Raw genomic sequence first — 24,847 nt, 5'->3', positions numbered from 1 at the left:
TTTCCGAAATTTCTGGCAGTACACCTCTGCTTCATCTTGCCCCTGCGAGAGGGCCAATAACGTTTTTTCAGCCTGGTTCTCAAGATTAGGTTCCTCATAGAGCAATCCAAGGGCTAGAAAAAACGCATCTACACTAAGCAATGCAGGATCCCCTGGCGCCAATGCGAAGGACCAATCTTGGGGGTCACCACGCAAAAAGGAAATGATAATCTTAACTTGCTGAACGGCATCACCAGAGGAACGAGGTTTCAAAGAAAGAAACAACTTACAATTGTTCCTAAAATTCAGGAACCTAGATCTATCTCCAGAAAACAACTCCGGAATAGGTATTCTAGGCTCTGACATAGGACTGTGAACAACAAAATCCTGAATACTTTGAACCCTAGCAGCAAGATGATCCAGACTGGAAACCAAGCTCTGGACATCCATGTCAGCAGCTGAACTCAGAGCCACACCAAGATTAAGAGGAGGAGAGAAGCTAGCCACAGCAGCTAGACACACGGCAAAAAAAAAAAAAAATTTTCTCAAGGCTTCTTTTCTCCTGCTTCTGCCATGCAATTAACACTTTACTGGCCGGCTGTACTGTTATGATCCCTAGTGGCGGAGGATCACAAATAGATCAGCAAGTGATTAAACTAAGGACGAGCTCTAGGGAGATGGTAACTGGACTGATCGCAAATCTGAACCTATCCAAAACAACTGGAGGTAGCCGGTGAACGTGCCTAAAAAATTCTTAGACGTATCGAGCCAGCCTGAGGAACTAGCTACCCCTAAAGAGAAAGAAAGACCTTGCTTACCTCCAGAGAAATAATCTCCAAAGATATAGAAGCCCCCAACAAATATTAACGGTGAAGTAAGAAGAAGGCACATACATAGGGATGAAATCAGATTCAGCAAAAGAGGCCCACTAGTACTAGAAAGCAGAAAATAGAGCAGGGGTCTATGCGATCAATAAAAAACCCTTACAAAATATCCATCCTGAGATTTCAAGAACCCACACACCAACTAACGGTGTGTGGGGAGAAACTTAGCCCACTAGAGCAACCAGCAAGCGAGGGAATTACATTTTAGCAAGCTGGAACAGAAAACATGATAAACACTGCTGATCAAAAAATGAGCAAACAAAACTTAGCTTATCCTGGATGGACTGGGAGCAAGGTAGTCAGAAGGAATCTGAGTAGCACTGATTACATCGACAGCCGGCCACAAGTGGAAGTAAAACAGAGCTATATAGGAACCTCCCAGAGGATAACGAACCAGCTGATAGCCAGAGACCAGCAGGATAACAAACAAAGCCACCAGGGGGAGCCCAAAGCAAAAGTCACACCATACCACCAGTGACCACAAGAGGGAGCCCGAAAACAGAGTTCACAACAGGTACCCCAAGAAAGGAGAAGAAGCGAGGTTTATTGTGCTGAGTGAGAAACGAGATCAACGCAACAAGGAGAAACACCAGTAGGAGTCATGCTGTAAGACGAGGCAACATCCTAATGAGGCGTGCAGCCGGTGGCCGGAAACGCCGAGGAAGTATTGAGCTCCAGGCCTTACTTCTAACCAATGGCAGGACAGTCAGTTATAGGTGGGCTGTCTCACCCAAAATCACCTAAGCAGACACAGGGGGCAACATTTGGAGAGGGACGACTCTAGGGTCCCGGAAGAGCTCCGAGCCTACCCGTCATACGGGTGCGTCCTAGCCATATCATCTGGGGGGACGAAGAAGAGCATCATAATCGAGTTGTGAGGGAACTTCAGAAACAGACACAACAGTTGTGGGGACTATCCCGTAAGCACAGCAGGGGAGGACCACAACACACAAGCGCTAGAAGGTAGGCACAGATTTCCACCTGCAAAGGGAACTCTGGAGGTGCCATTGGACCGGCCGGACTCAGGTAGCCCGGTTAACCGTATTCCGGACTGAGGATCCTGAAGCCTTCAGTAAAGAGGTAAAGAGACTGCCACCTGCTGTCCAAAGTTATTCACCGCGACCTGCACCGCACCACAGCATCATCACATTCTCAACTTTCACTGGATGCCCCTCAGAAGGGTCACGGACCGGGCCTAGCCACTGTGACAACCCCAGAACCGAGACACAGAGGCCCGGTACCGGGTACCCCTCGGCCCTGCGGCAGTGGGGGCGCTCCAGAAGTAATTGAACCAAACTTTGGGTCTGCTCAACTTAGGGATCTGACATTGAAGGGGGCATTTGATAATGTTACCGTATGTAATGGGGTTGCTAAAGAGCCGGGGGCTGAGACCAGGGTCCCTCACTTTGCAGTCAATGGCGATTTGTTGTATCAGGTGACCAAACTGAGGGCAGGTGAGATAGTGGAGCAGCTGTTAGTTCCGGGTCGCTACTGGTACAAGATTATAGACATGGCCCATTAGCCTGTTTGGGGGCAAATATGGGGGTGGAGAAAACTCGGGGGAGGGTAATAAAGAGGTTCTATTGGCCAGGATGTTACAGAGAAATCCTACATTATTCCCCACCTGTCAGATAACCATTACTACTTCTCACTTCCGAAGCCCCTTAGTTCCATTGCCAGTGATAGAGGTCCCCTTTGAGAGGATTGCCATGTACCTAGTGGGTCCCCTAGTTAAATCTGTGCAGGGCTATCAGTACATCCTAGTGGTCATAGACTATGCAACCCGGTACTTGGAAGCGGTGCCACTGAGAAACTCTTTGGCTAAGAGTATCGCTAGGAAGCTTGACCATATCTTTGGTAGGACAGGTCTGCCAAAGGAGATTTTGACAGAGCAGGGGACCCCGTTTATGAGCAAAGTGATTAGGGAGCTGTGTATAGTCCTCCAACATTGCCCAGCTGCGAACCTCAGTTTACCATCCGCAGACCGATTGCCTTGTAGAGTGCTTCAATAAGACCTTGAAGGCCATGCTCAAGAGGGTCATTGAGAAAGATGGTAAAGACTGGGACTATCTGCTTCCATTTCTGCTCTTTTTCATCAGAGAAGTCCCACAAGCCTCCACTGGCATCTCGCTGTACGAGCTCCTATACGGTTGACATCTGCGAGGGCTCCTGGACATCGCCAAGGAAACCTGGGAAGCAAAGTTCACGCCACACCATGTCATTAAGCATGTAGCCCAGTTGCAGTAGAGGATGGTGCACATGATGCCTATTGTAAAGGAACATAGCAGGCAGAAGATGCACAGGCAATGGTATATAACCAATCTGCGAGGCTGAAGCAATTCCAGCCCAGGGACCGCATGCAGGTGCTTATCCCCAAAGTGGAGAGCAAGTTCCTGGCCAAGTGGTAAGGCCTTTACAAGGTTGTGGATAAACTTGGTGGCGCGATTTACAAGGTACACCAGCCTGGTTGCAGGAAGCCGCACCAGGTGTACCATGTGAACTTGCTCAATTCAAGGCAAGACTGGGAATCGCTGGAAGCTACTTACCTCGGGACCCTTCCTGAAGTCAAGGTGGAGGAGGTCACTATTTGTAGAAATTTGGTTGTTCAAAAATTGACAATTACCATCAAGATTTTTTTTTACAGCAAAAATATTTTGTCACACAGTTTGCCTTAAGAACAATCTTTTTGTAAAATATGTTTTATTTCCTGTAAACTGTGTATTTTTTTTATTATAACTAAACTTAAACTGTCCTGGTTGCATAAAATAATTATCTTGGCAGTGTTTAAAATTGGGTGCTTTTAGTTGAATTTGTACCTGAGTGTAGCTGCAATGATGTTCTGACATGCACAGTCAATAATAACTGTATGTCATTGCATGCTTTCTAAACATAAAACAACCTGTGAGCCCCAAATGCACTGTCAGGTAGAAGGCAGTATCAAGCATTCATCTGCTTATTACTAATGCTTATGTCTTGACCTTACGGGCAGAGCAAGCCACTCACTAACCACAATCAGAATTTGTTGCTCCTGGAGTCATCACTATAGTCAGCTCTGTACTGCCAGCATTTCACTCAGTCTGTGACTAATTGAATAAAAGGTTTCGGATTCTGTCCCTGGAACCAATTGCACTTGCAGTCAGGATTATCAAAGGACATATGGCTTTCGGCACAGAAATTACCGGTCAAGTGAGGTATATGCCACAATAGGGCTTTGGAAGTGAATGTCTAATTCCATTTTACAGCAGCTATGGCATAAAACATTTGTAGTAACAACGCTTCACATGCCTGGTAACAGAGTGAACAACATTGCCATGTAAAAATGACAGCAACCATGCCATAACTAAGCTTCAAGATGCCTGCAATTCTCTTCACTCAGAACTATAGTACCCACTAATAATGCAAGAAGAAAGACTTTATGGAACAATTCCCACAACAATCCATCACTGGGAATATAATGGATTGCTGGTAAATGACAAAGCATTCTTTTGTGGTCAAATAGATCTAGTACCAACCAACATATAACATGTTGAAAAGAGAAGTTGTGAAAACCTATTAATCCAAAATTACATTTCTGAAAACTCAAGATTTATTAATTCACAGTTCAAATGTATTCATTTATTAGTCACCCTAGCAGGGTCAACAAACTGTGTATATTTTAACCCATATCTGTCGGTGTAATGTGCCTTTAAGCCACTGTGTGTACTCTACAAACCTGTCTGTGGGGATACTGTGGCCCATTGGGAAAGTGTGCAATTTGTTATCAGCTTCTGTAGGATAAATGTGGAGACATGCTCTGTGGGTGAAATTTGTAATTACCTTCTGTGGGGGTACTGTGCCCAAATGCCTCTGTGTACTCTGCAGCTTTGATGATATAAAGGGTTTGTGGATGTAATCCGCGCTGCCAAAATTGATGTAGATTCAGGAAATCCAGATAAAAGAAAGTGGTTTATTCAATGCATTTCAAAGTTCAAATGACTTCTTCCTCAGGACATGACCACATGTACACACACTTTGCAGCTTTGTCTGAATGAGTAGTGTGCCTAAAAATAATTTGACTCTACCTTTCTGGCCAAGTTTGAAACCCATTAAATAATTTATCTACTTATTTCAATTACAGAGCCTCTAAATTGTCATGGATGACTGTCAATATCAGAAGATGACGTAGTTGAGAAGTGGTTAATTTGCTTGACTGCTGCCTTTCATGTATGTGGTACAGGTTTATCAGGTTGTGTCTCTGAAACAGAAACCTGATTCTCTGTTACACATCAGTAATACCCACACCACCTTCATCCCATATGTTCAGTGTGGATGGCCTGAAGATAAGGAGGGGAGGAAGGACGAGGAGGAGAAGATGGACAGTCATCCTCTTGGTGGGGACAGGGAAGTCTTGACTGTAGGTAGTCTGTCACACATGGCTGAGTTTATGTTCTGCTTCCTTTCCCCATTACCCTGAAGATGCAGATGCAGCATAGGCAGGGTTACACTCTCAAAGGTTTGGGACACTTTTCTTAGACCATCCCGATGCCCAGGCCCTGATAATAATAATAATAATCTTTATTTATATAGCGCCAACATATTCCGAGCGCTTTACATGCACAAGGTTCTCTGACAAGGAGTGATACTTTGGAATATGCTGAAGGTGTACCTTGCCGGCCATACCAGTGTCTTCCGTGATTTCTCTGTGCCTTACAACTATTGGGTATCCAAGCTGGAAACATGGCATGAAATGTTTCCCTAAGCATAAGAGCTCCTGGTCTGCCCTGCTGCTAGCGTTTTGTCAGTGCGAGCTTTTAGTGCCACAGAAGTATTATAACCGATAGGTGCATACGCCTGTCAACTGAAAATGATCAAGCGCAGGGTTGGCCCAGACTTCTTATCACCACTGAATGACATCAGCAAAACATAAAGTCAAATCCAATGTTTTTTTATGGTCTATTCTAGGGTTGAGCGAAACTGGTCGACCATTTTCAGAAGTCGCCGACTTTTGGCAAAGTCGGGTTTCATGAAACCCGACCCGACCCCTGTGTGGGGTCGGCCATGAGGTCGGCGATCTTCTGAATCTGGTATCGGGATTCCGATACCGAGTTCCGATATGTTTGCGATATCGGAAATCGGTATCAGAATCCACATTTAAGTGTAAAATAAAGAATTAAAATAAAAAATATTGATATGCTCACCTCTCCGACGCAGCCTGGACATCGCCGCTGGTAACCGGCATCTTCCGTTCCTAAAAATGGTGCTTGAAAGACCTTTCGAATGCTTCACGGCTTGTGATTGGTCGCGGCGGCCCACGTGACCGCTGAGCGACCAATCACAAGCCGGTGACGTTATTCTCAGGTCCTGTTCTGGTTCTCAGGTACATGAGAATTAGGTCACGGCTTGTGATTGGTCGCTGAGTGGTCACGTGGGCCACCGCGACCAATCACAAAGCCGTGACGTCATCGGAAGGTCCTTCACGCGTTCATTCTTAAGAAGGAAGGCTGCCGGAAAGAAGCCGAGGGTGAGTATATTCCTATTAGGTATATACTCACCCTCGTACGTGCCCTGCTTCTTTCCGGCAGCCTTCCTTCTTAAGAATGAACGCGTGAAGGACCTTCCGATGACGTCACGGCTTTGTGATTGGTCGCGGCGGCCTACGTGACCGCTCAGCGACCAATCACAAGCCGTGACCTAATTCTCATGTACCTGAGAACCAGAACAGGACCTGAGAATAACGTCACCGGCTTGTGATTGGTCGCTCAGCGGTCACGTGGGCCGCCGCGACCAATCACAAGCCGTGAAGCATTCAAAAGGTCTTTCAAGCGCCATTTTTAGGAACGGAAGATGCCGGTTACTACCAGGGCGCGTCAGAGTGTGAGTATATCAATTTTTTTTATTTTAATTCTTTATTTTACACGTAAATATGGATCCCAGGGCCTGAAGGAGAGTTTCCTCTCCTTCAGACCCTGGGAACCATAGTATCCCATTGCACTGCATTGGGTTTCGCGTTTCGGCCGACCCCGACCCCGACTTTTTTATAGGATCGGCCGATTTCACTCGACCCGACTTTTGAGAAAGTCGGGTTTCGTGAAACCCGACCCGATCCTATAAAAATAAAAGTCGCTCAACCCTAGTCTATTCCCATGCACCCCTCCCCAACCAAATACGGGTATAGGTTTCAGGATTTTATCTTTTTTGTGTTGTCGTCCTTCTCCTCCTCCTCCGCCATATGAACAGGGTGGTCATGCTACCCTTGCTATAATCGTTTTAAAGGTGTTTATGATGCCCACATTAAGAATTTTGAGATGCTCACCTCTAGCATTCTTTGATATACTGTATATGTGCACCCCCAGGGGTAAATGTTTTTCAGCCCATGAACTTAGTACATGCACCTTAACAGTCTACGATACCCACTCCTTAGTAATGGGAGAAAAAGCTTCCCTGAGGCTCCAGCTTGTTAATGAGGGAACATTTTTGAAACCAAAAAAGTATATGATCCAGTGCCTTGTTGTGGGCTGTCAGGTGGTCGTCACACAGAGAGTTCTCACACTGCATACAGGATTTCACAGCTGGGCCGGAAACTTTATATAGTAAGTACAGAAGATTCTGGTCTCCTCCATATCAAGCTGAGTAGGTGTGAAACGCTCCACCATATTCCCCAGCAGGGTTGATGAAATAACAGTCCTTGATGCTGCTCTGTTTAACTGATCACTTTTTATATTTTTAATTCAAATAGATTCTATTCGCTAATAATAATGCTCTTACCTGCAATTCATGTAGGGTGAGCTGTCTCAGTAGGTATGGTGTATTATAAGCAGCTATTCAGAGATTATTGCTTTATAAATTATAATCCTTACTGCAGCAACCTAAAAACAAATATCAAGGTAACATCTATTCTGTTCCCTATTAATACCGTTAGCTGAGTTTATTGTAGGGATAGGTGCTAGGTATCAGCTGATGGAAATGAGTGTTCATTCTGGTCACATACATTTCTTCCATGGTCCATAACTTGATATTCTTCCATGCACTCATTGACAGATTCATGGTTTTACAGTGATCTATGCTCAAAAATTCATCAAAGCTGCCAGTTCTACTTGCGTTCTTCAAGAGTTTGTTGCTGCCACATACAACAAAAAATCTTGCTGATGCTTCTTTCTATGGACTCATTGACCAATTCAGGTTTTATATGGTGGTCTGTACTCAGAAATTAATCAAAGCTGCCAGTGTTACTTGTGTTTTTCCAGAGTTTTGCTGCTGTCATGTACAAGAAAAAAAATCTTTTCAGGGCAGGTTCAAATCCCTTCTATATTCTGCAATAATGCAGCTCGCATCTGAAATTCGTCTACAGTGAGCTGCTGCAGTAGGCATAGCGTATTACAGGCATCTAGTCAGGGATTATTGCCTTACAAATTTTAATCCTTCTATAAACTCATTGACAGATTTGTATTTTTTACTGTGATCTGTACTCAGAAATTCATCAAAAGCAGGCAAAATTAACTGATTTAACCCCATACTGCCATAGGACGGAATAGTACGTCCAATGGCAGTATCCCCCAGCTTTGATGTGGGTTCCGGCGGTGAGGCCGCATCAAAGCCGGGCATATCAGCTGGAAATGCACGCACCGGTGACCCCGTCACATGATTGGGGGTCATCGGTGCGTCGGCATGACAATGAGAGATCTCCTTGAGACTTCTATGGTTCTTGATTGCTATGAGCGCCGACCAAAGGTAGCAAGTCTGTAATTCTGCTATATAAAAGTGATCTGAGTATGACCTTTATGTAGCAAAGCCGATCAAGTTATGGCAGTTTATAGCCTCCCATGGAGGCTATTGAAGCATGCCAAAAGTAAAAAAAAAAAATGTTTTTAAAAATATGAAAAATAAAATAAATAAAATTTAAATCACCCCCTTTCACCCCATTCAAAATAAAGCAATAAAAAAAAAAATCAAACCTATACATATTTGGCATTGCCGTGTTCAGAATCGCCTGATCTATCAATAAAAAAAAGATTACCCTGATCGCTAAATGGCATAGCAAGAAAAAAAGTCAAGATGCCAAAATAACTTTTTTGGTCGCCGCGACATTGAATTAAAATGCAATAACGGGCTATCAAAAGAACATATTTGCACCAAAATGGTATTTTGAAAAATGTCAGCTCAGCATGCAAAAAGAAAAACCCTCACCCAATCCCAGATCACGAAAAATGGAGACGCTACATTTGCACGTAATTGCGCAATTTTTTTCAGCAAAGTTTGGAATTTTTTTTACCACTTAGATAAAAAAGAACTTAACATTGATGACACATTGATGGTAATAAAGGACACATTGACCAAACACTGATGACACATTGATGGTAATAAAGGACACACTGACCAAACATTGATGACACATTGATGGTAATAAAGGACACATTGACAAAACACTACTGACACACTGATGGTAATAAAGGACACACTGACCAAACACTAATGACACACTGATGGTAATAAAGGACACACTGACCAAACATTGATGACACATTGATGGTAATAAAGGACACATTGACAAAACACTACTGACACACTGATGGTAATAAAGGACACACTGACCAAACACTAGTGACACACTGATGGTAATAAAGGACACACTGACCAAACACTAATGACACATTGATGGTAATAAAGGACACACTGACCAAACACTAATGACACACTGATGGTAATAAAGGACACACTGACCAAACATTGATGACACATTGATGGTAATAAAGGACACATTGACAAAACACTACTGACACACTGATGGTAATAAAGGACACACTGACCAAACACTGATGACACAGTGATAGTAAATAAGGACACATGGACTGTACACTCACGACAAACTGTTCTGTAACACTGATGACACACTGACCATACACTGATGACACACGTGTTGAAACATGTGGAGCGGCCCCCAAACGCAGGGCAGCGGGGTACTCGGTACCGGGTCCCTTGGTCTCGGTTCTGGGGGTGTCACGGTGGCCCGACCCGGTCCGTGGCCCTGCTAAGGGGCGCCCAATTAAAGGTGTAGGTGAGTGTTTGTCAAGTGTTCGTGATGCCACCTGTGGTATTCGGTCAGGGTGACCGACGCTGCTAGGGGTCCGCTGGGGTGATGGAATGGCAGCTAGATGGTGTAACTTCCCACAGGTGAAGTATGTCCCCAGGGCTTCCCTTGATGAGTAGATGGTGATGGTGTAGGTCGCAGTAAATGACGAGGACACAGGGTTGCAGTCTCTTTACCTTTTTACTATAGGCTTCGGCATCCACAATCCAGAGCACTGCTAACAGGGCTGGCTGAGACCGGCCGGTCCGAAGGCACATCCAGAGTTCCCTTTGAAGGTGGAAATCAGTAGCCTTCCTACTAGCGCCTGTGTGTTGTAGTACTTCCCTGCTGAGCACCACGGGATAGTCCTCACAACTGTCGTGTATGTTTCTGTTCTCTCTCTCCGTCCCCCAGATGGTTTGGATAGGACGCACCCGTATGACGGGGTAGGCCTGGAGTTATTTTATAGGGACCCTAGAGACGCCCCTCTCCCACAATTGCCTCCGTTGTCTTCATTAGGTGTAAAGGTGAGACAGCCAACCTAGAGTTAATTGCCCTGCCGTAGTTCAAAGTAATGTGTAGAGCCTATTACTCCCTTGGTGTTCCGGCCGCCGGCTACGCGCCTCAGAAGGATGTTACCGATCTTGGGGCACGACTCCTCCTGGTTCTATCTCCTTTGTGCTGTGATCTCGTTTCTCACTTCTCCACAATATACTTCGCTTCGTGTCCTTTCTTAGGATGCCGCCGCAGTGAGGTGCAGGCACAGCTCCGTAACGATCTGTCTCGTGCTAGGCCACTGTCAGGATCCCACCCCTGACAGGGACCTCCCTGAGTCTTCCCAAGCAACTCTCTCTCTCCCACTAGATGTTACCTGGGCAAAACCCAGTCAGCTTCTCCCTAACTTCCTATCCGACGCCCAGTTTTACCAGAGTGTGAGGAGTGGCCTAATACATACAACCTTTTGCTCCCCCTGGTGGCCGGAGTGTGAAGTGTAGTGTGTGACTGTGATACCTGGTCAGGTGAACTCCTTTAGTGCCATCAGACGTACCATCACTCCCCCTTGTGAAAGAGCGACAATACTGCAACGACCAGGACTCTGGGGCGCTGCACATCTACATGTGAATGAGACCTAAAAGGTATCTGAAATAATCCACTCTCCCAGATTAATATCAACCATATTAAAGCAGTTGCTATGGGATAATTTTTAAGCCCAACAAGGGCACCATCAGCAATAGTGTAGCCGCCTTGTTTAACAATATGATAATTCACGTACTGCAAGGTGTTATTCAAACCATAATAATATTCGCCACTACCCAATCTGATATGAAGAATTCCAGGGGTGCATTGTCTGTAAGGGCAGCAATAGGCTGGACTTCTACAAAGAATGTTTTTCAATACTTGTCCATGTCAGGAGTAAGTATAAAATGTCCAATTCAGACTTGGTACACTCTGTTGAGTCGTCATGTATGAAATCCATGATAAGTGATTAGAAGATGTCTTCAGTAGAGCATCTAGCTGTTTTCTGACCGTAGCCTTTTTTACGCACCTGGTTCTAATTCATGAACATGGCAGATCGTGTCTTATTTCATTTGTGGCTTTTATCAAGTCATTAATGCTAGAATAAATTCTGACGTCACATAATAATCTCTTAGCTTCTCACCTCGTTTGCCAATGAAAAAATTTCTAGCATTCTGTTCAAAATGTAATGGTAAAAAAAACAACATCCCTCCATGTCCTGTCAATGCTGCCCTGTGATCAAACATGGGTCTTCGGATTTTCAATCAATGGAAACAAAAGATAGTTTTTTAAATTTCACAATTTTGAAATTGCAGCACATCATACGCAAAGTACCTTTTAGAATGTGACTGCAATTTTAGTATGTGGGTTGAGCAGCACAACCAGTTTAGAGCTGAATGGATAAACAGTCACAACATTAGAAATGGTGAAAAAATGAGGAAGGAAATTCAGCTCACCACATTGTAGGAATACAGATGAGAAGTCCCGCACAGATGGCCTGGAGCAAGGCAACATCTTCAATACGAAAAGTATTGGAAATCACCTACCAACCAGCATGAATTCTGGCTGTCAAAGACCTGTTAGTTTTTCTTTAAGAAGCCCTCCTACTATGCACTCAATACCTATATTAATTGCACCTGTTTTAACTTGTTACCTGTATAAAAGACACCTATCCACACACTCAGTCACACTCCAACATCACCCACCATGGCCAATACCAAAGAGTTGACTTAGGACATCAGGGCCAAAATTGTAGACCTGTAAAAGACTGGGATGGGCCACAGAACAATAGGCAAGCAGCTTGGTGAGTACAACCCCAAGAACACCATCCCAACTGTGAAGCATAAAGGGGGAAACATCATATTTTGGGGGTGCTTTTCTGCAAAGGGGACAGGGTGACTACAGCATATTTAAGGAAGGTTGGATGAGGTCATATATCGCTAGATTTTGGCCAACAACCTCCTTCCCTCAGTAAGAGCATTGAAGATGGATCGTGAATGGGACTTCCAGCATGACAATAACCCGAAACACACAACCAGCACAACAAGGCGTTGCTCCATAAGAAGCATTTCAAGGTCCTGCAGTGGTGTAACCAGTCTCCAGACCTGAACCCAAAAGAAAATCTTTGGCGGGAGGTGAAACTCAATGTTGCCCAGAGTTAGCCCCAAAAACCTGAAAGATCTGCAGAAGATCTGTATGGAGGAATGGGCCAAAATCCCTGCGGCAGTATATGCAAGCATGGTCAAGAACTACAGGAAATGTCTGATCTCTCTAATTACAAGCAAAGTTTTCTGTACTAAATATTAAGTTCTGTTTTTCTATTGTATGAAATACATATTTTATGCAATAAAATGCAAATTAATTATGCAAAAATCATATAATGTGATTTTCATTTTTTTTCTTTAGATTTTGTTTCTCACAGTTGAAGTGTACCTACAATAAAAAATGTCAGACCTCTCAGTACTTTGTAGGTGGAAAAACTTGCAAAATCGTCAGTGTATCAAATACTTATTTTCCCCAGTGTATGGAAATCTATCAGGGGCAGACACTGACAGCTTGTGCATGAAATGTGTTTTAGCACTCTCCTTTTATGGCCATGAAGCTACAGACACACACACACACACACACACACACACACACACACACACACACACACACACACACACACACACACACACACATATATATATATATATATATATATATATATATATATATATATATACATATATATATCTATATATATACATATATATATATATATATATATATATATATATATATATATATATATATATATATATATATATATACCGTATTTTCCGGCGTATAAGACGACTGGGCGTATAAGACGACCCCCCAACTTTACCAGTTAAAAAATAAAATCTTCTTAAAAGTTGGGGGTCTTCTTATACACCGTATGTCGTCTTATAGGGCCGGTGAATATGTGCCTTTTGGGGGGGGGGGAGTGATCCTGATGAGGACGAGGGGGCGTCTCACAGGAAAGTGAGTATCCCCCATTACCTTATCATAGCGCTGCAGCGTGGGGTCTCTGTGCTGGGAGCGGCGGCTGCTGTGCTGTGGCGGCTCCTCTTCTGCAGTGTGGGGCCTCTGGTGCTGTGGGGCAGTGGCGGCGGCGTATCTTCATGCAGTCGGGGCTCCTCCGGCATCTCAGCCTGGAAGCCCCGCCGGCAACTCCATCGGTACAATGCGGTCAGGTGGCCTCCGGGAAAATGGCCGCTGCTCAGATTCAGATCTCGTCCCGAGATCTCGGGAGACGAGATCTGAATCTGAGCAGCGGCCATTTTCCCGGAGGCAGCTCAATAGGTGCGATGCGGTGGCCCGGCCGCTGGGGGCTGTGCATGCTCAGATTCAGATCTCGTCCCGAAATCTCGGGACACGAGATCTGAATCTAAGCAGCGGCCATTTTCCCGGAGGCCAGCGCATTACACCGATGGAGTTGCCGGCGGGGCTTCTAGGCTTTGAGATGCCGGAGGAGCCCCGACTGCATGAAGATACGCCACCGCTGCCACCGCCCCACAGCACCAGAGGCCCCACACTGCAGAAGAGGAGCCGCCACAGCACAGCACAGCAGCCGCCGCTCCCAGCACAGAGACCCCACGCTGCAGCGCTATGATAAGGTAATGGGGGATACTCACTTTCCTGTGAGACGCCCCCTCGTCGTCATCAGGATCACTCCCCCCCCCACCCACCATATACACCCGGCGTACAAGGCGATTCCCGGCGTACAAGACGACCCCCGACTTTTAAGAAGATTTTCAGGGGTTAAAAAGTCGTCTTGTACGCCGGAAAATACGGTATATATATATATATTGCATCCTCTCTTGCTAAATTTGATGATGGGCATTGGAAATCTTTTTTTCTAATGTTGGAGGCTGATGGCCTGTTCTTCTGGCTCCAGGTTCTGCACCCTCATCCACCCTTCTTTCACATAAAAGGTTTTAATTGCAAGCTATGCCTTGTTTCCTTGTTTCCTTTTCACTCCCCATTCACATGAGACTGGTTTGGAACATAGAGAAGTAGGACATATTGGGGCTAGGGACAATCACTATTAAAAGGTCACTTTGAAGTGGTTGGATGGCTTTTGAGCTCTTTGATGAAAAAACACTAAATAGCTAACATTTTAAATATTTGCAGCAACATTGGCGTTCGTGTATTTATTAGTCGCAGTGTGCTAACTCAGCGTGTATGCATATGTCAACAAACTATAAACATCGTACTTGTCTAATTCAAATATGAAGGAATGTGTGAGAGAGTCTTAAAAAGTTGGATGAATTTTTATAGACGATAGAGTCAACTTGACATTTGACAAGACATAAAGATGTAAGACCTTGTGTCGCAGCAGGAAGTGTAGACGTGTTAGATGAATCACATGTGTACTTATGCTGCTGTAAGTTAATAATCAAGAAGCAGTGAATTGTTAAGTTCCATTTAAAAACTGTGGAAAAAATAGTGGAGCAATACAGCAACGTCAAAAAAATATTTTTGTATATATAGAGTATAACATTTATTTGGATATGACTGAAAACAAAGAAAAAAGTAAGATAGTATAAAATAACATTGTGGACATTGGGTCGTTTCGAGCCTAACAGGTTCTTAGTTTTAAGTCTCGAAACATGTAGACTGAAGTAACACCCCATACCTGCTTCACAGGGGTAAAGGAATCATAAACTTAGTAGACTGATTCATTAAGACTGGTGATTTTCATGCAAGTCTTGATGAGGGGGCATTATAGAGTCAGATTCTCATGATTCAGTAAGAGGTGTATGCCTCTTAATTAATCAGTTGTCTTTGTGAATTTGTGTCCATCTCTGTGCCATAAATCTTACTCTAGTCAGTGACCTGAAGTAAGAATTCATGGTGAAAGGAATGCTACAGTTCGTCACACCTCCATCATGCCCCCATCCCGCCCCAACTTCATCCATATTGGTGTAGCTGGGTAAAACTGACATGAAATTTACGAAATTTGCTCCAATATACATTTTTTTTCACATTTTTTTTAATTTTATATTATAGTGGACTTAACTTGTGATCCACTGATCACTTTTATAATATGCTGCAATGGGGGATTTAATCGGGTGCATGCACCAGTAATGACCTAATTTACATTTTTAAGTAAGAAACTGACAGCAGCATCTAAATGCTTAACAGCCACGGACAACTATATTACAGATATGCCCTTCAGACATGGTCACCACACAGCGAAAGATGTACATGAGACTAAGTCTATGATTTTGATAGCTTGGACTTTTATGGATGCGCTGACATCAAATACGCCTTATTTTTTATTTACTCTATTTCCAGTCTGGGAAAAGAGGGAAAAGTAAAATAATAAACATTATATTTGTTTGCTAGATCAAGCAAAACTTATTCATTAATTTTAATTTAAAAAAATTGCTACGCTGTGGGCACAATTATTACTAAAGTGAGAATTTTGACCATATCATCAATTTTATGCAAATTTAACTCCAAATTGTTCAAACGTGAATGATTATTGGATGTAGAATTATTAGGCAGCTTGGTTTTCTTCAGGCAAAATGGGCAAAAAAAGAGATTTAACTAACTAATGAAAGTGCTAAGATGTTGGGGTGTGAGCGCAGAGTCATCAAAATTTTTGTTGCAGATAGCTAACAGGGTCATAAAAAACATGTTGCGAAAAAGACACACTTTCATTGCCAAAGTTTGGGGAAGAATCAAATGTGAAACGACCAGGAAGCCATTTTCCTCCAGGATGTACAATAAAACTTGAAAATGTGCCTGGTCAGGAATAGGGGGTAAATGGCCGGCCATGAACAGGTTATAGGTTTATAGCTCTTTTTTTTCCAATATGGACTAATTAACCCTCAACTGGTGAGGTGGGGTTTTCGACACGCAACTGGTGATGTGGGATTTCCTATGCCCCAATGTTTAGAAATCTCTTATTTTTACAGAAAATGCAAAGATCACGTTTGTTTTAATCGTTTTCTTGTTGGCGATTGATTACACATGAGTATAACAAATTTTTGACACCCACAAGTATCGGAAAATGTAATACTTTGATAAAAATAAAGACGTTTTCAAAATTTGAAAATGGGTAAAAAAGAATTACATGAGTGGTGATGTGGGGTTCAGCAAGGCTAAGACAGCACTTAGCGACAGCTAGCTCTGTTATGCGTGGCCAGGAGAGAGGCCTTGATGACATCCTGTTGACAAGGAAATGGATGGAAGCTAGTGAGACACAAATCCTCATACCAGCATTTTTCAATGAATGGCAGCCGAACAAAAATTCCCTGGGGTGTGGCAAACCCCACCTCACCAGTTGAGGGTTAAATATGGATTTGAATCTTTCCTTTACCTGGGATAATGGTTTAGTTTACTGCCCTAATCAGTTATCCAATTATCCAGGCTGAGGCACAGTAGGTTGCTAGCACCCCTGTAACACTAAGGGTACTGTCACACAGTGGCACTTTTGTCGCTACGACGGTACGATCCGTGACGTTCCAGCGATATCCATACGATATCGCTGTGTCTGACACGCAGCAGCGATCAGGGACCCTGCTGAGAATCGTACGTCGTAGCAGATCGTTTGGAACTTTCTTTCGCCGCTGGATCTCCCGCTGTCATCGTTGGATCGGTGTGTGTGACACCGATCCAACGATGCGTTCGCTTGTAACCAGGGTAAACATCTGGTTACTAAGCGCAGGGCCGCGCTTAGTAACCCGATGTTTACCCTGGTTACCATCGTAAAAGTAAAAAAAAAAAAAACGTACATACTCACATTACGGTGTCCGTCAGGTCCCTTGCAGTCTGCTTCCCGCTCTGACTGACTGCCGGCCGGAAAGTAAGAGCAGAGCACAGCGGTGACGTCACCGCTGCAATCTGCTTTCACTTTACGGCAGCACTCAGTCAGAGCGGGAAGCAGACTGCAAGGGACCTGACGGACACCGGAATGTGAGTATGTACTGTTTTTTTTTTTTTACTTTTACGATGGTAACCAGGGTAAACATCGGGTTACTAAGCGCGGCCCTGCGCTTAGTAACCCGATGTTTACCCTGGTTACCCAGGGCCTTCGGCATCGTTGGTCGCTGGAGAGCGGTCTGTGTGACAGCTCCCCAGCGACCACACAACGACTTTCCAACGATCACGTCCAGGTCGTATCGCTGGTCGTGATCGTTGGAAAGTTGCAGAGTGTGACAGTACCCTTAGTGCATAATGCAAACAGATTCTGGTGTCACAACGTTCCCACAGTCTTAACATGAAGGTGATCAAAACTCTGTTCTTTAATTTGGAAAAGACAAAGCTGCCTCCATAATTCTCACATTTCTTTTTATTTTACTTTTCAGTGTCAAAGAACTAAATACAATCAGCAGATGATTTGTTGCAAAACTATTTTTTAGATTTCACACTATACCATGTATCATCAAGTTACCATATCCTTTAAGTAGTCTCAATAACAGTCTATCAAAAGGCATTAAAATCACAATAAGACTAATAATCCATATAGGTTCCTCTACTTTAAGTCTTCAATATCCATTTATCTTTCTGGCCAAGTGCCGGAAAAAAACCTAAAGCATAAAAAATGTTACATTTGACCTGTGAACAAATTGCTCAGCACACCGAGAATAACACGAGAAGAACGCTGCACTCACTTATATCGTGAGTTTGTGTCATGGGTCACATAAATAGGTTAGATACAATGGACTTTTGCCTTTTTTTCTACAGCTACGTAACTATAATCCTAAAGTGAAAGTTCCAGTTCATTGCTTGTCAATGTGCGAAAATTCGGAAAACTGAAGGTAGTTCCCTCATCCAGTTATCACAATTAATAAAATTATGCATGGCATAATATATAGTTAATATAAGTTACTTTTTTACCCCAATTGGTGTGTCATAAAGATTGATACTTCTACAGGTAATACTGTGAATCAGGGGCTTTTTCTTACCTTGAGTTTTGGTGGATCAAGATTACATCTGAGAACTTCAGAATAATCAGTCTGTTTCTCCTCCTGAAATGCTGCCGTTTGGTTGCTGTAAGTGGCAATACTGCACAGGACAAGGAACTGAAGCTTATTTCTAAGCGACACAAAGGCTACTGGATGAAAAAAACATTCTGAAGGATGTACAGTACAGTCAACTAGATTCACTAGCCTTCACCACCACCACCAGTTCTCAACTTCTTGAGCTCTTATCTGATGAACGTCACCATAAAAGCAAAGAAAACTGTCCAACAAAAGAATGACAACTCTGAAAAGGGCACAGGTTACAACTCCTCAGAAAACATGCTGCTAAAGAGGAAATTACTGTACAGCTGTATATGCAGCAAATGGAGAATTCTGATGAATGCAGCCATTACTTTATCAATCAATCATTATTTTGAAGCTTATTTAGCATTTTAGTGATATCAAGATTGTCTATGCCCCTGTAAGCTCTGCTTTTACATTTTTTTTAGCGCTAAGACCCCAATGAAGTATTATTGGAGATGGGGGAACTAATTAACTAAAGTAGAAAACTCTCAAAGTTGAACCTCGGTGACTCAGGGGTTTGCTCTGTTTTGATGCAGCACTAGTGGTCTAATTAATATGCAAAGAGACCTCCAAAAGCTCATCTTGTTAGTTATGCACACAGTTGCAAAAAAGTGCTAAAAGCACAAAAAACTAAATTTAGCAACTCTAATATATATTAACCCCTTCATGACCCAGCCTATTTTGGCCTTAATGACCTTGCCATTTTTTGCAATTCTGACCAATGTCCCTTTATGAGGTAATAACTCGGGAACGCTTCAATGGATCCTTGCGGTTCTGAGATTGTTTTTTCGTGACATATTGGGCTTCATGATAGTGGTAAATTTAGGTCGATAATTTCTGAGTTTATTTGTGAAAAAAACGGAAATTTGGCGAAAAATTTGAAAATTTTGCAATTTTCACATTTTGAATTTTTATTCTGTTAAACCAGAGAGTTATGTGACACAAAATAGTTAATAAATAACATTTCCCACATGTCTACTTTACATCAGCACAATTTTGGAAACAAATTTTTTTTTTGCTAGGAAGTTATAAGGGTTAAAATTTGACCAGTGATTTCTCATTTTTACAACAAAATTTACAAAACCATTTTTTTTAGGGACCACCTCACATTTGAAGTCAGTTTGAGGGTTCTATATGGCTGAAAATACCCAAAAGTGACACCATTCTAAAAACTGCACCCCTCAAGGTGCTCAAAACCACATTCAAGAAGTTTATTAACCCTTCAGATGTTTCACAGCAGCAGAAGAAACATGGAAGTAAAAAATGAACATTTAACTTTTTAGTCACAAAAATGATCTTTTAGCGAAAAAAATTTTCTTTTCCCAAGGGTAAAAGGAGAAACTGGACCACGAACGTTGTTGTCCAATTTGTCCTGAGTACGCTGATACCTCATATGTGGGGGTAAACTACTGTTTGGGCGCACGGCAGGGCTCGGAAGGGAAGGAGCGCCATTTGACTTTTTGAATGAAAAATTGGCTCCAATCTTTAGCGGACACCATGTCGCGTTTGGAGAACCCCCGTGTGCCTAAACATTGGAGCTCCCCCACAAGTTACCCCATTTTGGAAACTAGACCCCCCAAGGAACTAATCTAGATGCATAGTGAGCACTTTAAACCCCCAGGTGCTTCACAGAAGTTTATAACGCAGAGCCATGAAAATAAAAAATTATTTTTCTTTCCTCAAATATGATTTTTAGCCCAGAGTTTTTTATTTTCCCAAGGATAATAGGAGAAATTGGACTCCAAATGTTGTTGTCCCGTTTGTCCTGAGTATGATGATACCCCATATGTGGGGGTAAACCACTGTTTTGGCGCACGGCAGGGCTCGGAAGGGAAGGCACGCCATTTGGCTTTTTGAATGGAAAATTAGCTTCAATCATTAGCGGACACCATGTCGCGTTTGGAGAGCCCCTGTGTGCCTAAACATTGGAGCTCCCGCACAAGTGACCCCATTTTGGAAACTAGACCTCCCAAGGAATTAATCTAGATGTGTGGTGAGCACTTTGAACCCCCAAGTGCTTCACAGAAGTTTATAACGCAGAGCCATGAAAATAAAAAATTATTTTTCTTTCCTCAAAAATGATTTTTTAACCCACAATTTTTTATTTTCCCAAGGGTAACAGGAGACATTGGACCCCAAAAGTTGTTGTGCAGTTTCTCCTGAGTACGCTGATACCCCATATGTGGGGGTAAACCACTGTTTTGGCACACGTCGGGGATCGGAAGGGAAGTAGTGACGTTTTGAAATGCAGACTTTAATGGAATGCTCTGCGGGCGTCACGTTGCGTTTGCAGAGCCCCTGATGTGCCTAAACAGTAGGAACTCCCCACAAGTGACCCCACTTTGGAAACTAGACCTCCCAAGGAACTAATCTAGATGTGTGGTGAGCACTTTGAACCCCCAAGTGCTTCACAGAAGTTTATAACGCAGAGCCGTGAAAATAATAAATGTGTTTTCTTTCCTCAAAAATATTTTTTTAGCCCAGAATTTTTTAATTTTCCCAAGGGTAACAGGAAAAATTTGACCCCAAAATTTGTTGTCCAGTTTCTCCTGAGTACGCTGATACCCCATATGTGGGGGTAAACCACTGTTTGGGCACATGCCGGGGCTCGGAAGGGAAGTAGTGACGATTTGGAATGCAGACTTTGATGGAATGGTCTGCGGGAATCATGTTACGTTTGCAGAGCCCCTGATGTGCCTAAACAGTAGAAACCCCCCACAAGTGACCCCATTTTGGAAACTAGACCCCCTAAGGAACTTATCTAGATGTGTGGTGAGCACGTTCAACCCCCAAGTGCTTCACAGAAGTTTACAACGCAGAGCCGTGAAAATTAAAAATCATTTTTCTGTCCTCAAAAAAGATGTTTTAGCAAGCAATTTTTTTTCACAAGGGTAGCAGGAGAAATTGGACCCCAATATTTGTTGCCCAGTTTGTTGTGAGTATGCTGGTACCCCATATGTGGGGGTACACCACTGTTTGGGCGCACGTCAGGGCTTGGAAGGGAAGTAGTGACATTTGAAATGCAGACTTTGATGGAATGGTCTGCGGGCGTCACGTTGCATTTGCAGAGCCCCTGATGTGCCTAAACAGTAGAAACCCCCCACAAGTCACCCAATTTTGGAAACTAGACCCCCCAAGGAACTTATCTAGATGTGTGGTGAGCACTTTCAACCCCCAAGTGCTTCACATAAGTTTATAACGCAGAGCCGTGAAAATAAAAAATAATTGTTCTTTCCTCAAAAATTATGTTTTAGCAAGTAATTTCTTATTTTTGCAAGGGTAACAGGAGAAATTGGACCCCAATAGTTGTTGCCCAGTTTGTCCTGAGTACGCTGGTATCCCATATGTGGGGGTAAACCACTGTTTGGGCGCACGTCGGGGCTTGGAAGGGAGGGCGCACCATTTGACTTTTTGAACGCAAGATTGGCTGGAATCAATGGTGGCTAGTGTTGAGCGATACTTTCCGATATCGGAAAGTATCGGTATCGGAAAGTATCGGCCGATACCGTCAAAATATCGGATCCAATCCGATACCGATACCCGATCCCAATGCAAGTCAATGGGACGAAAATATCGGAATTAAAATAAACCCTTTATAAACTTGTAGGTTCATTCTACATGAAGGAAAACAACTAAGAATAATGTAGGATGTATTGGGGGACGTGGCGGAGACATGAAAGGCACAGAGGTTTAGCCCAATGTAATAGAATAGCAGGATTTTGGGTATTTTTTATTACATTCGGCGGTAGAAAGATTTTGACTATGTTATTTTTTTTTTTTTATTTTGACAGATATTGATGTTTCACTACTTCCACGCCCTTCACCTTCTTTTTTACTTCTCCCACACTTTCTTCTTCATTATCCTCATCATCAGCTTCTTTGACATCAACTTCTTCACCTTATTCATCTTCTTCTTCATCTTCTACCTATTATTTTTTTGGTTACATTGTTCATATTCTTTTTATTTTACTATTATCTTCATCATATTCTACTTCTTCATCATATTCTTATTTGTGACAGGCATTCCCGTAGTTGTTATCTATAAAAGTTTGAAGATTACACCTTCCGTTCTGCCTGTCACAAAAGAGTTACATTTGTCCGCGTTCAGTTTGGCCTGCAGCATCAGGCTTTATCCAGGGGCACCACGAGGAGGAACGGACTCACCCCCATACACTGCTTAGTCTTCTTCTGCTTATAATTTAGATAATATTTTTTGCTCTGATATTTAGTGTTATGCTTAATGTTCTTCTGCTCTTTGTTCTGCAGCCTCTTGTTCTTCTGCTTCTCGGTCTTCCAGGTCGTCGTCGTCTCCAGGGTCGTCGTCATCGGGGTGGTCTTCGGGGTCATCGTCTCCAGGGTCGTCGTCATCACGGTGGTTGTCGTCTCTGGTGTCGTCGTCATCTTAGGGGTGGTCTTCCGGGTCATCGTGTTTAGTCTCTTGAACTTGGAAATGTAGCAGAAGGTACAAGAAGGCTGAGAAAATGCCGAGAACCAGCTGATGGAACTGGAACTCGGATGGCTATCCGAAGGTCCAAGAGCCAATGGAACTACCGAGGACCAGCTGACGTTACTGGAACCCGGTCACTAAGCAGGAGGTACCCGTGCCTGAAAGCACTACCAAGGACCACCTGACGTTGGTGGAACTCGGATACCCAGAGGGAGGCACCTAAGCCAAAGGCTCTGCCCGGAACCAGCTGACGGTACTGGAACCAGGATGGGGAGCAGAAGGTACAAGAGCAAATGACACTGCCGAGAACCAGCTGACGGTGCTGGAACCCGGATGGGTAGCCGAAGGTCCAAGAGCCAATGGAACTACCGAGGACCAGCTGACGTTACTGGAACCCGGTTACTAAGCAGGAGGTACCCGTGCCTGAAAGCACTACCAAGGACCACCTGACGTTGGTGGAACTCGGATACCCAGAGGGAGGCACCTAAGCCAAAGGCTCTGCCCGGAACCAGCTGACGGTACTGGAACCAGGATGGGGAGCAGAAGGTACAAGAGCAAGTGTCTGCGTGGCTTTTGCAGGACACGATGCCGGCTGCACAGCAGGGGAACAGCTGGCGGTGCTGAACCCCACTGACACATTGGCTGGTGTTTTTCTCTGTGCAGCTAGCAGTACCGGGCCCCAACTGGCGGTGTTGGAGCCCGGGGTCAGCAGGAGGAGGAGATGGAGCAGAGTGTAGGCCGAAGCCTGCACTGGCGGCAGCTTTTGGGTCTGTTGTGCCTGCGTGGCTTTTGCAGGACACGATGCCGGCTGCACAGCAGGGGAACAGCTGGCGGTGCTGAACCCCACTGACACATTGGCTGGTGTTTTTCTCTGTGCAGCTAGCAGTACCGGGCCCCAACTGGCGGTGTTGGAGCCCGGGGCTCTGCAGGGGGAGCAGAGTGTAGGCCGAAGCCTAATTGAACCAATTTCAAAGGTAACCTTTAACCCCCCCTCAGGGGTTACAAAGTAGAAGAGCCACAGCTTATGCAGCAGTAGTGCTGCACAAGTCAAAGGTTGCTCTTTTAATTTCGCTCCTTGCACACGCTGAATGAAACACGTATAACATTTAGCCCTTTATACAGTCAAACTGTGTTGGAGGCGCGAGTTCCCTTTGTAATGAGACGCAGCACAGATGTCAAGAATCCCACCTTGGTGCTGGGTGCAGCCTCCTGAGCGTTGTTATTTGCTGTACAGGAGTCTGCGCTGTCGTGTTATCCCCTGGCCTAGCGCTGTTAGCGCTGCCCATGTTCTGGCATCATTTAATGTCGGCCGGTGCGGTTCGCGATGACCATGAATCCCAGCCCCGCAGTGTCTTAACATTGTTAAAACACTGCGGGGCTGTGATTCATGGCCTGGCGCAGCACATATGTTCGCCTCTCGCACTCGGGTCCTTACACCCGCTTCAGACTGTGCGGCGTCATCTGATCCCTTATCGCATGCCACGGCCATGAAGCCGCACAGTCCGCAGAAGGCGGAAGGAGATGAGGGACAGGCGAACTGATGCACTGATCATGCCCATCAATCACACCCTCGCAGTCCCAATAAATAAGACAACGAGGGGCGTTGTGTGGGTCAGGGCGGCCGCAGAGGCGCAGGCAGCCAAACAATGATGCCAGAAGACGGGCAGCGCTACCAAGGGGGTTGCAGCGTGTCATTACAAAGGAAAGTCACACCACCGGGACGGTTAAATGGTCACACAGAGGACACATTTTAGACGTTTTTTCAGTTCCACATGTGCGAGGAGAATACGTTTATGAGCCACCTTGCACACATGCAGCATTACCGCTGTACAAGGTGGCCTTTAAAACGTACAAACGCCTGGGGGAGGGGGGACAGGTTCCCTTCAATTTCAGTTCTTGTGTCTGCGTGGCTTTTGCAGGACACGATGCCGGCTGCACAGCAGGGGAACAGCTG

The 24,847-nt window shown here is 44.2% G+C and overlaps 1 protein-coding gene across 2 annotated transcripts in view; it reads right to left on the bottom strand.

The window, feature by feature from the left end:
- LOC143764710 (NXPE family member 1-like) overlaps positions 1–18,583 on the bottom strand; it is a 245,818-nt gene extending 227,235 nt beyond the window's left edge. The window contains exon 1 of one of the 2 annotated variants that reach the window (XM_077250565.1): positions 18,366–18,583. The gene's annotated coding sequence lies outside the window, so the exon portion shown is untranslated. The remainder of the gene's footprint in view (positions 1–18,365) is intronic. The other variant, XM_077250566.1, reaches the window with a different exon arrangement.
- Positions 18,584–24,847: the final 6,264 nt, after the last annotated feature.

This window comes from Ranitomeya variabilis, chromosome 4 (genome assembly GCF_051348905.1).
Source record: "Ranitomeya variabilis isolate aRanVar5 chromosome 4, aRanVar5.hap1, whole genome shotgun sequence".
Lineage (NCBI taxonomy): Eukaryota > Metazoa > Chordata > Amphibia > Anura > Dendrobatidae > Ranitomeya > Ranitomeya variabilis.
Note: the sequence above shows the minus strand (reverse complement) of the source record. Positions and strands in the feature narration are given on the sequence as shown.